Source organism: Ambystoma mexicanum, chromosome 1p (genome assembly GCF_040938575.1).
Source record: "Ambystoma mexicanum isolate Mex_15411 chromosome 1p, UKY_AmexF1_1, whole genome shotgun sequence".
Taxonomy (NCBI): domain Eukaryota; kingdom Metazoa; phylum Chordata; class Amphibia; order Caudata; family Ambystomatidae; genus Ambystoma; species Ambystoma mexicanum.
In genome coordinates, this window is record NC_090921.1 from 1,024,803,641 (window position 1) to 1,024,816,240 (window position 12,600).

The following is a 12,600-nucleotide window of genomic DNA, read 5'->3' on the forward strand; positions in this document are numbered from 1 at the left end:
TAAAAGCACATCAGTTCCCAATTAAAAAAATGACCCCCTCCGCAGTCGCCCGCATGTTACTGACCACCATACTAAGGGGGAAAAGTTGAAAGGCGGCACCTCACAGGCCATCTCCTCAGAGTATTCAGCCGCGTTGGGCCTTGACAATATTTTAATATCTTGGATGGTGTATAGTGTTCTCTCATTTCTCTTGAGAAATCAAGATTGTCAAGGGGATTCTGCTGTTTTGCAAGTTCATAGCAAGAGATGGGGATCCAAAATACCTGACAGGAAACCAATGAAGATTCGTGTTGGACAGAAAAATAACGTGGTCACAGCCTCAAAGCAAAAGGCATCTATTTTCAGTGATGAAATATAATATAATTATAAATTGTCTGTTATTTTACTTTCCAAGTATTTTACTTTCCAAGTATTCAATAAAATGTGCAATTGGCAAAAGTCCTTCGAGCCGCATTTGAACCAGCGACCTAAGGATGCCTGTTTTACCACTACAGTCCTCCGCTCTACCAACTGAGCTATCGAAGGCTTGGAAAATCAGTCTCTAGCAAGCTCAATACGAGCTTCCACTTCAACCTTCGACATTCAAACATCTCTTGCAATTCGTGCAAAATACTAAAAATTTGGCTTGTGAGGTTCCCGAATTGAGTAAAAGCACATCAGTTCACAATTAAAAAAATGACCCCCTCCGCAGTCTCCCGCATGTTAATGACCACTATACTAAGGGGGAAAAGTTGAAAGGCGGCGCCTCACAGGCTATCTCCTCAGAGTATTCAGCCGTGTTGGGCCTTGTCAATATTTTAATATCTTGGATGGTGTATAGTGTTCTCTCATTTCCCTTGAGAAATCAAGATTGTCAAGGGGATTCTGCTGTTTTGCCAGTTCATAGCAAGAGATGGGGATCCAAAATACCTGACAGGAAACCAATGAAGATTCGTGTTGGACAGAAATATAACGTGGCCACAGCCTCAAAGCAAAAGGCATCTATTTTCAGTGATGAAATATAATATAATTATAAATTGTCTGTTATTTTACTTTCCAAGTATTTTACTTTCCAAGTATTCAATAAAATGTGCATTTGGCAAGAGTCCTAAAAGCCGGATTTGAACCAACGACCTAAGGATGCCTGTTTTATCACTACAGACCTCCGCTCTACCAACTGAGCTATCGAAGGCTTGGCAAATCAACTCTAGCAAACTCAATACGAGCTTCCACTTCAACCGTCGACTTGTAAACATCTCTTGCAATTCGTGCAAAATACTACAAATTTGGCTTGTGAGGTTCCCGAATTGAGTAAAAGCACATCAGTTCCCAATTAAAAAAATGACCCCCTCTGCAGTCGCCCGCATGTTACTGACCACCATACAAAGGGGGAAAAGTTGAAAGGCGGCACCTCACAGGCCATCTCCTCAGAGTATTCAGCCGCGTTGGGCCTTGACAATATTTTAATATCTTGGATGGTGTATAGTGTTCTCTCATTTCCCTTGAGAAATCAAGATTGTCAAGGGGATTCTGCTGTTTTGCCAGTTCATAGCAAGAGATGGGGATCCAAAATACCTGACAGGAAACCAATGAAGATTCGTGTTGGACAGAAATATAACGTGGCCACAGCCTCAAAGCAAAAGGCATCTATTTTCAGTGATGAAATATAATATAATTATAAATTGTCTGTTATTTTACTTTCCAAGTATTTTACTTTCCTAGTATTCAATAAAATGTGCATTTGGCAAGAGTCCTTCGAGCTGGATTTGAACCAGCAATCTAAGGATGCCTGTTTTACCACTACAGTCCTCCGCTCTACCACCTGAGCTATCGAAGGCTTGGCAAAGCAACTCTAGCAAACTCAATACGAGCTTCCACTTCAACCGTCGACTTGTAAACATCTCTTGCAATTCGTGCAAAATACTACAAATTTGGCTTGTGAGGTTCCCGAATTGAGTAAAAGCACATCAGTTCCCAATTAAAAAAATGACCCCCTCCGCAGTCGCCCGCATGTTACTGACCACCATACTAAGGGGGAAAAGTTGAAAGGCGGCACCTCACAGGCCATCTCCTCAGAGTATTCAGCCGCGTTGGGCCTTGACAATATTTTAATATCTTGGATGGTGTATAGTGTTCTCTCATTTCTCTTGAGAAATCAAGATTGTCAAGGGGATTCTGCTGTTTTGCCAGTTCATAGCAAGAGATGGGGATCCAAAACACCTCACAGGAAACCAATGAAGATTCGTTTGGACATTAAAACAACGTGGTCACAGCCTCAAAGCAAAAGGCATCTATTTTCAGTGATGAAATATAATATAATTATAAATTGTCTGTTATTTTACTTTCCAAGTATTTTACTTTCCAAGTATTCAATAAAATGTGCATTTGGCAAAAGTCCTTCGAGCCGGATTTGAACCAGCGACCTAAGGATGCCTGTTTTACCACTACAGTCCTCCGCTCTACCAACTGAGATATCGAAGGCTTGGCAAATCAGTCTCTAGCAAGCTCAATACGAGCTTCCACTTCAACCTTCAACATTCAAACATCTCTTGCAATTCGTGCAAAATACTACAAATTTGGCTTGTGAGGTTCCCGAATTGAGTAAAAGCACATCAGTTCACAATTAAAAAAATGACCCCCTCCGCAGTCTCCCGCATGTTACTGACCACCATACAAAGGAGGAAAAGTTGAAAGGCGGCGCCTCACAGGCCATCTCCTCAGAGTATTCATCAGTGTTCGGCCTTGACAATATTTTAATATCTTGGATGGTGTATAGTGTTCTCCCATTTCCCTTGAGAAATCAAGATTGTCAAGGGGATTCTGCTGTTTTGTCAGTTCATAGCAAGAGATGGGGATCCGAAACACCTCACAGGAAACCAATGAAGATTGGTGTTGGACAGAAACATAACGTGGCCACAGCCTCAAAGCAAAAGGCATCTATTTTCAGTGATGAAATATAATATAATTATAAATTGTCTGTTATTTTATTTTCCAAGTATTTTACTTTCCAAGTATTCAATAAAATTTGCATTTGGCAAAAGTCCTTCGAGCCGGATTTGAACCAGCGACCTAAGGATGCCTGTTTTACCACTACAGTCCTCCGCTCTACCAACTGAGCTTTCGAAGGCTTGGCAAATCATTCTCTAGCAAACTCAATACGAGCGTCCACTTCAACCGTCGACTTGTAAACATCTCTTGCAATTCGTGCAAAATACTACAAATTTGGCAAGTGAGGTTCCCGAATTGAGTAAAAGCACATCAGTTCCCAATTAAAAAAATGACCCCCTCCGCAGACTCCCGCATGTTAATGACCACCATACTAAGGGGGAAAAGTTGAAAGGCGGCGCCTCACAGGCCATCTCCTCAGAGTATTCAGCCGTGTTGGGCCTTGACAATATTTTAATATCTTGGATGGTGTATAGTGTTCTCTCATTTCCCTTGAGAAATCAAGATTGTCAAGGGGATTCTGCTGTTTTGCCAGTTCATAGCAAGAGATGGGGATCCAAAACACCTGACAGGAAACCAATGAAGATTCGTGTTGGATAGAAAAATAACGTGGCCACAGCCTCAAAGCAAAAGGCATCTATTTTCAGTGATGAAATATAATATAATTCTAAATTGTCTGTTATTTTACTTTCCAAGTATTTTACTTTCCAAAATGTGCATTTGGCAAAAGGCCTTCGAGCCGGATTTGAACCAGCGACCTAAGGATGCCTGTTTTACCACTACAGTCCTTTGCTCTACCAACTGAGCTATCAAAGGCTTGGCAAATCATTCTCTAGCAAACTCAATACGAGCTTCCACTTCAACCGTCGACTTGTAAACATCTCTTGCAATTCGTGCAAAATACTACAAATTTGGCTTGTGAGGTTCCCGAATTGAGTAAAAGCACATCAGTTCCCAATCAAAAAAATGACCCCCTCCGCAGTCTCCCGCATGTTAATGACCACTATACTAAGGGGGAAAAGTTGAAAGGCGGCGCCTCACAGGCCATCTCCTCAGAGTATTCAGCCGTGTTGGGCCTTGACAATATTTTAATATCTTGGATGGTGTATAGTGTTCTCTCATTTCCCTTGAGAAATCAAGATTGTCAAGGGGATTCTGCTGTTTTGCCAGTTCATAGCAAGAGATGGGGATCCGAAACACCTCACAGGAAACCAATGAAGATTGGTGTTGGACAGAAAAATAACATGGTCACAGCCTCAAAGCAAAAGGCATCTATTTTCAGTGATGAAATATAATATAATTATAAATTGTCTGTTATTTTACTTTCCAAGTATTTTACTTTCCAAGTATTCAATAAAATGTGCATTTGGCAAAAGTCCTTCGAGCCGGATTTTAACCAGCGACCTAAGGATGCCTGTTTTACCACTACAGTCCTCCGCTGTACCAACTGAGCTATCGAAGGCTTGGCAAATCAGTCTCTAGCAATCTCAATACGAGCTTCCACTTCAACCGTCGACATTCAAACATCTCTTGCAATTCGTGCAAAATACTACAAATTTGGCTTGTGAGGTTCCCGAATTGAGTAAAAGCACATCAGTTCACAATTAAAAAAATGACCCCCTCCGCAGTCTCCCGCATGTTACTGACCACCATACTAAGGAGGAAAAGTTGAAAGGCGGCGCCTCACAGGCCATCTCCTCAGAGTATTCAGCCGTGTTGGGCCTTGACAATATTTTAATATCTTGGATGGTGTATAGGGTTCTCTCATTTCCCTTGAGAAATCAAGATTGTCAAGGGGATTCTGCTGTTTTGCCAGTTCATAGCAAGAGATGGGGATCCAAAACACCTGACAGGAAACCAATGAAGATTCGTGTTGGACAGAAAAATAACGTGGCCACAGCCTCAAAGCAAAAGGCATCTATTTTCAGTGATGAAATATAATATAATTCTAAATTGTCTGTTATTTTACTTTCCAAGTATTTTACTTTCCAAAATGTGCATTTGGCAAAAGTCCTTCGAGCCGGATTTGAACCAGCAACCTAAGGATGCCTGTTTTACCACTACAGTCCTCCGCTCTACCAACTGAGCTTTCGAAGGCTTGGCAAATCATTCTCTAGCAAACTCAATACGAGCTTCCACTTCAACCGTCGACTTGTAAACATCTCTTGCAATTCGTGCAAAATACTACAAATTTGGCTTGTGAGGTTCCCGAATTGAGTAAAAGCACATCAGTTCACAATTAAAAAAAATGACCCCCTCCGCAGTCTCCCGCATGTTACTGACCACCATACTAAGGAGGAAAAGTTGAAAGGCGGCGCCTCACAGGCCATCTCCTCAGAGTATTCAGCCGTGTTGGGCCTTGACAATATTTTAATATCTTGGATGGTGTATAGTGTTCTCTCATTTCCCTTGAGAAATCAAGATTGTCAAGGGGATTCTGCTGTTTTGCCAGTTCATAGCAAGAGATGGGGATCCAAAACACCTGACAGGAAACCAATGAAGATTCGTGTTGGACAGAAAAATAACGTGGCCACAGCCTCAAAGCAAAAGGCATCTATTTTCAGTGATGAAATATAATATAATTATAAATTGTCTGTTATTTTACTTTCCAAGTATTTTACTTTCCAAAATGTGCATTTGGCAAAAGTCCTTCGAGCCGGATTTGAACCAGCAACCTAAGGATGCCCGTTTTACCACTACAGTCCTCCGCTCTACCAACTGAGCTTTCGAAGGCTTGGCAAATCATTCTCTAGCAAACTCAATACGAGCTTCCACTTCAACCGTCGACTTGTAAACATCTCTTGCAATTCGTGCAAAATACTACAAATTTGGCTTGTGAGGTTCCCGAATTGAGTAAAAGCACATCAGTTCCCAATTAAAAAAATGACCCCCTCCGCAGTCTCCCGCATGTTAATGACCACCATACTAAGGGGGAAAAGTTGAAAGGCGCGCCTCACAGGCCATCTCCTCAGAGTATTCAGCCGTGTTGGGCCTTGACAATATTTTAATGTCTTGGATGGTGTATAGTGTTCTCCCATTTCCCTTGAGAAATCAAGATTGTCAAGGGGATTCTGCTGTTTTGTCAGTTCATAGCAAGAGATGGGGATCCAAAACACCTCACAGGAAACCAAAGAAGATTGGTGTCGGACAGAAACATAACGTGGCCACAGCCTCATAGCAAAAGGCATCTATTTTCAGTGATGAAATATAATATAATTATAAATTGTCTGTTATTTTATTTTCCAAGCATTTTACTTTCCAAGTATTCAATAAAATTTGCATTTGGCAAAAGTCCTTCAATCTGGATTTGAACCAGCGACCTAAGAATGCCTGTTTTACCACTACAGTCATCTGCTCTACCAACTGAGCTATCGAAGGCTTTGCAAATCAGTCTCTAGCAAGCTCAATACGAGCTTCCACTTCAACCGTCGACATTCAAACATCTCTTGCAATTCGTGCAAAATACTACAAATTTGGCTTGTGAGGTTCCCGAATTGAGTAAAAGCACATCAGTTCACAATTAAAAAAATGACCCCCTCTGCAGTCTCCCGCATGTTACTGACCACCATACTAAGGAGGAAAAGTTGAAAGGCGGTGCCTCACAGGCCATCTCCTCAGAGTATTCATCAGTGTTCGGCCTTGACAATATTTTAATATCTTGGATGGTGTATAGTGTTCTCTCATTTCCCTTGAGAAATCAAGATTGTCAAGGGGATTCTGCTGTTTTGCCAGTTCATAGCAAGAGATGGGGATCCAAAATACCTGACAGGAAACCAATGAAGATTCGTGTTGGACAGAAATATAACGTGGCCACAGCCTCAAAGCAAAAGGCATCTATTTTCAGTGATGAAATATAATATAATTATAAATTGTCTGTTATTTTACTTTCCAAGTATTTTACTTTCCAAGTATTCAATAAAATGTGCATTTGGCAAGAGTCCTAAGAGCCGGATTTGAACCAACGACCTAAGGATGCCTGTTTTACCACTACAGACCTCCGCTCTACCAACTGAGCTATCGAAGGCTTGGCAAATCAACTCTAGCAAACTCAATACGAGCTTCCACTTCAACCGTCGACTTGTAAACATCTCTTGCAATTCGTGCAAAATACTACAAATTTGGCTTGTGAGGTTCCCGAATTGAGTAAAAGCACATCAGTTCCCAATTAAAAAAATGACCCCCTCCGCAGTCGCCCGCATGTTACTGACCACCATACTAAGGGGGAAAAGTTGAAAGGCGGCACCTCACAGGCCATCTCCTCAGAGTATTCAGCCGCGTTGGGCCTTGACAATATTTTAATATCTTGGATGGTGTATAGTGTTCTCTCATTTCCCTTGAGAAATCAAGATTGTCAAGGGGATTCTGCTGTTTTGCCAGTTCATAGCAAGAGATGGGGATCCAAAATACCTGACAGGAAACCAATGAAGATTCGTGTTGGACAGAAATATAACGTGGCCACAGCCTCAAAGCAAAAGGCATCTATTTTCAGTGATGAAATATAATATAATTATAAATTGTCTGTTATTTTACTTTCCAAGTATTTTACTTTCCTAGTATTCAATAAAATGTGCATTTGGCAAGAGTCCTAAGAGCCGGATTTGAACCAGCAACCTAAGGATGCCTGTTTTACCACTACAGACCTCCGCTCTACCAACTGAGCTATCGAAGGCTTGGCAAATCAACTCTAGCAAACTCAATACGAGCTTCCACTTCAACCGTCGACTTGTAAACATCTCTTGCAATTCGTGCAAAATACCACAAAATTGGCTTGTGAGGTTCCCGAATTGAGTAAAAGCACATCAGTTCCCAATTAAAAAAATGACCCCCTCCGCAGTCGCCCGCATGTTACTGACCACCATACTAAGGGGGAAAAGTTGAAAGGCGGCACCTCACAGGCCATCTCCTCAGAGTATTCAGCCGCGTTGGGCCTTGACAATATTTTAATATCTTGGATGGTGTATAGTGTTCTCTCATTTCTCTTGAGAAATCAAGATTGTCAAGGGGATTCTGCTGTTTTGCAAGTTCATAGCAAGAGATGGGGATCCAAAACACCTCACAGGAAACCAATGAAGATTCGTGTTGGACAGAAAAATAACGTGGTCACAGCCCCAAAGCAAAAGGCATCTATTTTCAGTGATGAAATATAATATAATTATAAATTGTCTGTTATTTTACTTTCCGAGTATTTTACTTTCCAAGTATTCAATAAAATGTGCATTTGGCAAAAGTCCTTCGAGCCAGATTTGAACCAGCGACCTAAGGATGCCTGTTTTACCACTACAGTCCTCAGCTCTACCAACTGAGCTATCGAAGGCTTGGCAAATCAGTCTCTAGCAAGCTCAATACGAGCTTCCACTTCAACCTTCGACATTCAAACATCTCTTGCAATTCGTGCAAAATACTACAAATTTGGCTTGTGAGGTTCCCGAATTGAGTAAAAGCACATCAGTTCACAATTAAAAAAATGACCCCCTCCGCAGTCTCCCGCATGTTACTGACCACCATACAAAGGAGGAAACGTTGAAAGGCGGCGCCTCACAGGCCATCTCCTCAGAGTATTCATCAGTGTTCGGCCTTGACAATATTTTAATATCTTGGATGGTGTATAGTGTTCTCCCATTTCCCTTGAGAAATCAAGATTGTCAAGGGGATTCTGCTGTTTTGTCAGTTCATAGCAAGAGATGGGGATCCAAAATACCTCACAGGAAACCAACGAAGATTGGTGTCGGACAGAAAAATAACGTGGCCACAGCCTCAAAGCAAAAGGCATCTATTTTCAGTGATGAAATAGAATATAATTATAAATTGTCTGTTATTTTACTTTCCAAGTATTTTACTTTTCAAGTATTCAATAAAATGTGCATTTGGCAAAAGTCCTTCGAGCCGGATTTGAACCAGCGACCTAAGGATGCCTGTTTTACCACTACAGTCCTCCGCTCTACCAACTGAGCTATCGAAGGCTTGGCAAATCATTCTCTAGCAAACTCAATACGAGCTTTCACTTCAACCGTCGACTTGTAAACATCTCTTGCAATTCGTGCAAAATACTACAAATTTGGCTTGTGACGTTCCCGAATTGAGTAAAAGCACATCAGTTGCCAATTAAAAAAATGACCCCCTCCGCAGTCTCCCGCATGTTACTGACCACCATACTAAGGGGGAAAAGTTGAAAGGCGGCGCCTCACAGGCCATCTCCTCAGAGTATTCAGCCGTGTTGGGCCTTGACAATATTTTAATATCTTGGATGGTGTATACTGTTCTCTCATTTCCCTTGAGAAATCAAGATTGTCAAGGGGATTCTGCTGTTTTGCCAGTTCATAGCAAGAGATGGGGATCCGAAACACCTCACAGGAAACCAATGAAGATTGGTGTTGGACAGAAACATAACGTGGCCACAGCCTCAAAGCAAAAGGCATCTATTTTCAGTGATGAAATATAATATAATTATAAATTGTCTGTTATTTTATTTTCCAAGTATTTTACTTTCCAAGTATTCAATAAAATTTGCATTTGGCAAAAGTCCTTCGAGCCGGATTTGAACCAGCGACCTAAGGATGCCTGTTTTACCACTACAGTCCTCCGCTCTACCAACTGAGCTTTCGAAGGCTTGGCAAATCATTCTCTAGCAAACTCAATACGAGCTTCCACTTCAACCGTCGACTTGTAAACATCTCTTGCAATTCGTGCAAAATACTACAAATTTGGCAAGTGAGGTTCCCGAATTGAGTAAAAGCACATCAGTTCCCAATTAAAAAAATGACCCCCTCCGCAGTCTCCCGCATGTTAATGACCACCATACTAAGGGGGAAAAGTTGAAAGGCGGCGCCTCACAGGCCATCTCCTCAGAGTATTCAGCCGTGTTGGGCCTTGACAATATTTTAATATCTTGGATGGTGTATAGTGTTCTCTCATTTCCCTTGAGAAATCAAGATTGTCAAGGGGATTCTGCTGTTTTGCCAGTTCATAGCAAGAGATGGGGATCCAAAACACCTGACAGGAAACCAATGAAGATTCGTGTTGGACAGAAAAATAACGTGGCCACAGCCTCAAAGCAAAAGGCATCTATTTTCAGTGATGAAATATAATATAATTCTAAATTGTCTGTTATTTTACTTTCCAAGTATTTTACTTTCCAAAATGTGCATTTGGCAAAAGTCCTTCGAGCCGGATTTGAACCAGCGACCTAAGGATGCCTGTTTTACCACTACAGTCCTCCGCTCTACCAACTGAGCTATCAAAGGCTTGGCAAATCATTCTCTAGCAAACTCAATACGAGCTTCCACTTCAACCGTCGACTTGTAAACATCTCTTGCAATTCGTGCAAAATACTACAAATTTGGCTTGTGAGGTTCCCGAATTGAGTAAAAGCACATCAGTTCCCAATTAAAAAAATGACACCCTCCGCAGTCTCCCGCATGTTAATGACCACTATACTAAGGGGGAAAAGTTGAAAGGCGGCGCCTCACAGGCCATCTCCTCAGAGTATTCAGCCGTGTTGGGCCTTGACAATATTTTAATATCTTGGATGGTGTATAGTGTTCTCTCATTTCCCTTGAGAAATCAAGATTGTCAAGGGGATTCTGCTGTTTTGCCAGTTCATAGCAAGAGATGGGGATCCAAAACACCTGACAGGAAACCAATGAAGATTCGTGTTGGACAGAAAAATAACGTGGCCACAGCCTCAAAGCAAAAGGCATCTATTTTCAGTGATGAAATATAATATAATTATAAATTGTCTGTTATTTTACTTTCCAAGTATTTTACTTTCCAAGTATTCAATAAAATGTGCATTTGGCAAAAGTCCTTTGAGCCGGATTTGAACCAGCGACCTAAGGATGCCTGTTTTACCACTACAGTCCTCCGCTCTACCAACTGAGCTATCAAAGGCTTGGCACATCAACTCTAGCAAACTCAATACGAGCTTCCACTTCAACCGTCGACTTGTAAACATCTCTTGCAATTCGTGCAAAATACTACAAATTTGGCTTGTGAGGTTGCCGAATTGAGTAAAAGCACATCAGTTCACAATTAAAAAAATGACCCCCTCCGCAGTCGCCCGCATGTTACTGACCACCATACTAAGGGGGAAAAGTTGAAAGGCGGCACCTCACAGGCCATCTCCTCAGAGTATTCAGCCGCGTTGGGCCTTGACAATATTTTAATATCTTGGATGGTGTATAGTGTTCTCTCATTTCTCTTGAGAAATCAAGATTGTCAAGGGGATTCTGCTGTTTTGCCAGTTCATAGCAAGAGATGGGGATCCAAAACACCTCACAGGAAACCAATGAAGATTCGTGTTGGACAGAAAAATAACGTGGTCACAGCCTCAAAGCAAAAGGCATCTATTTTCAGTGATGAAATATAATATAATTATAAATTGTCTGTTATTTTACTTTCCAAGTATTTTACTTTCCAAGTATTCAATAAAATGTGCATTTGGCAAAAGTCCTTCGAGCCGGATTTGAACCAGCGACCTAAGGATGCCTGTTTTACCACTACAGTCCTCCGCTCTACCAACTGAGCTATCGAAGGCTTGGCAAATCAGTCTCTAGCAAGCTCAATACGAGCTTCTACTTCAACCGTCGACATTCAAACATCTCTTGCAATTCGTGCAAAATACTACAAATTTGGCTTGTGAGGTTCCCGAATTGAGTAAAAGCACATCAGTTCACAATTAAAAAAATGACCCCCTCCGCAGTGTCCCGCATGTTACTGACCACCATACAAAGGAGGAAAAGTTGAAAGGCGGCGCCTCACAGGCCATCTCCTCAGAGTATTCATCAGTGTTCGGCCTTGACAATATTTTAATATCTTGGATGGTGTATAGTGTTCTCCCATTTCCCTTGAGAAATCAAGATTGTCAAGGGGATTCTGCTGTTTTGTCAGTTCATAGCAAGAGATGGGGATCCAAAATACCTCACAGGAAACCAACGAAGATTGGTGTCGGACAGAAAAATAACGTGGCCACAGCCTCAAAGCAAAAGGCATCTATTTTCAGTGATGAAATATAATATAATTATAAATTGTCTGTTATTTTACTTTCCAAGTATTTTACTTTCCAAGTATTCAATACAATGTGCATTTGGCAAAATTCCTTCGAGCCGGATTTGAAACAGCGACCTACGGATGCCTGTTTTACCACTACAGTCCTCCGCTCTACCAACTGAGCTATCGAAGGCTTGGCAAATCGTTCTCTAGCAAACTCAATACGAGCTTCCACTTCAACCGTCGACTTGTAAACATCTCTTGCAATTCGTGCAAAATACTACAAATTTGGCTTGTGACGTTCCCGAATTGAGTAAAAGCACATCAGTTCCCAATTAAAAAAATGACCCCCTCCGCAGTCTCCCGCATGTTACTGACCACCATACTAAGGGGGAAAAGTTGAAAGGCGGCGCCTCACAGGCCATCTCCTCAGAGTATTCAGCCGTGTTGGGCCTTGACAATATTTTAATATCTTGGATGGTGTATACTGTTCTCTCATTTCCCTTGAGAAATCAAGATTGTCAAGGGGATTCTGCTGTTTTGCCAGTTCATAGCAAGAGATGGGGATCCGAAACACCTCACAGGCAACCAATGAAGATTGGTGTTGGACAGAAACATAACGTGGCCACAGCCTCAAAGCAAAAGGCATCTATTTTCAGTGATGAAATATAATATAATTATAAATTGTCT

General features: G+C 41.5%; 4 non-coding genes across 4 annotated transcripts; all 4 read right to left on the minus strand.

Annotated features, from left to right (window-relative positions):
- Positions 1 to 8,799: 8,799 nt before the first annotated feature.
- On the minus strand, positions 8,800 to 8,885 carry TRNAY-GUA (transfer RNA tyrosine (anticodon GUA)). Its single transcript is given in 2 exon segments — positions 8,800 to 8,835; positions 8,849 to 8,885. It is a non-coding gene; the product is annotated as a tRNA-Tyr (tRNA).
- A 1,195-nt stretch (positions 8,886 to 10,080) lies between these two features.
- On the minus strand, positions 10,081 to 10,166 carry TRNAY-GUA (transfer RNA tyrosine (anticodon GUA)). Its single transcript is given in 2 exon segments — positions 10,081 to 10,116; positions 10,130 to 10,166. It is a non-coding gene; the product is annotated as a tRNA-Tyr (tRNA).
- A 560-nt stretch (positions 10,167 to 10,726) lies between these two features.
- On the minus strand, positions 10,727 to 10,812 carry TRNAY-GUA (transfer RNA tyrosine (anticodon GUA)). Its single transcript is given in 2 exon segments — positions 10,727 to 10,762; positions 10,776 to 10,812. It is a non-coding gene; the product is annotated as a tRNA-Tyr (tRNA).
- Positions 10,813 to 11,371: 559 nt separating this feature from the next.
- TRNAY-GUA (transfer RNA tyrosine (anticodon GUA)) lies at positions 11,372 to 11,457 on the minus strand. The gene is given in 2 exon segments: positions 11,372 to 11,407; positions 11,421 to 11,457. It is a non-coding gene; the product is annotated as a tRNA-Tyr (tRNA).
- Positions 11,458 to 12,600: the final 1,143 nt, after the last annotated feature.